At 27.7% G+C, this 488-nt stretch overlaps 1 protein-coding gene across 1 annotated transcript in view; it reads left to right on the plus strand.

The window, feature by feature from the left end:
* The window catches only part of PID1 (phosphotyrosine interaction domain containing 1), a 264516-nt gene that overhangs the window by 107770 nt on the left and 156258 nt on the right, over window positions 1–488 (plus strand). The gene's annotated exons all lie outside the window — the stretch shown is intronic.

Consider the following 488-nt stretch of genomic DNA (forward strand, 5'->3'; position numbering starts at 1 on the left):
TTTGATTTATTCTTTAATCGATGGGTTATTTAGAAGTATAATATTTAGTTTCCATATATTTGGAAAATGTGCAGAGATTTTTCTGTTATTTCTTGGGATAACTTGAATTCTAAATTTGTGGAGTTTTTACTTTGTAGTTCAGAATTTTGTCTGCCTTGGTAAATGTTTCATGTACACTTGAATTACATTGATTTTTGGTGAAGTGGTTTATAATTATAAATTATGTCAGGTTTGTTGATGCTGTTATTCAAAACTTCTATATCTTTACAGGTTTTCTTTCTACTTATTCTATCAATTTTAGAGGGAGAGGTATTGAAATTACCAATCAGATTTGTGGTTTTTATCTATATTGAAATTACCGAACATATTTGTGGTTTATATCCTGGTGGTCTATGGTTTTTATTTGCTTCTTTATATTTAGAGTGAATTTCTTATAGGCAGCAATAGGGTTGGGTCTTGTTTTTATTTAATCTCACTATTTTTTATAT

Source organism: Bison bison, unplaced genomic scaffold (assembly GCF_000754665.1).
Source record: "Bison bison bison isolate TAMUID 2011002044 unplaced genomic scaffold, Bison_UMD1.0 scf7180017864068, whole genome shotgun sequence".
In the NCBI taxonomy this organism is placed as follows: domain Eukaryota; kingdom Metazoa; phylum Chordata; class Mammalia; order Artiodactyla; family Bovidae; genus Bison; species Bison bison.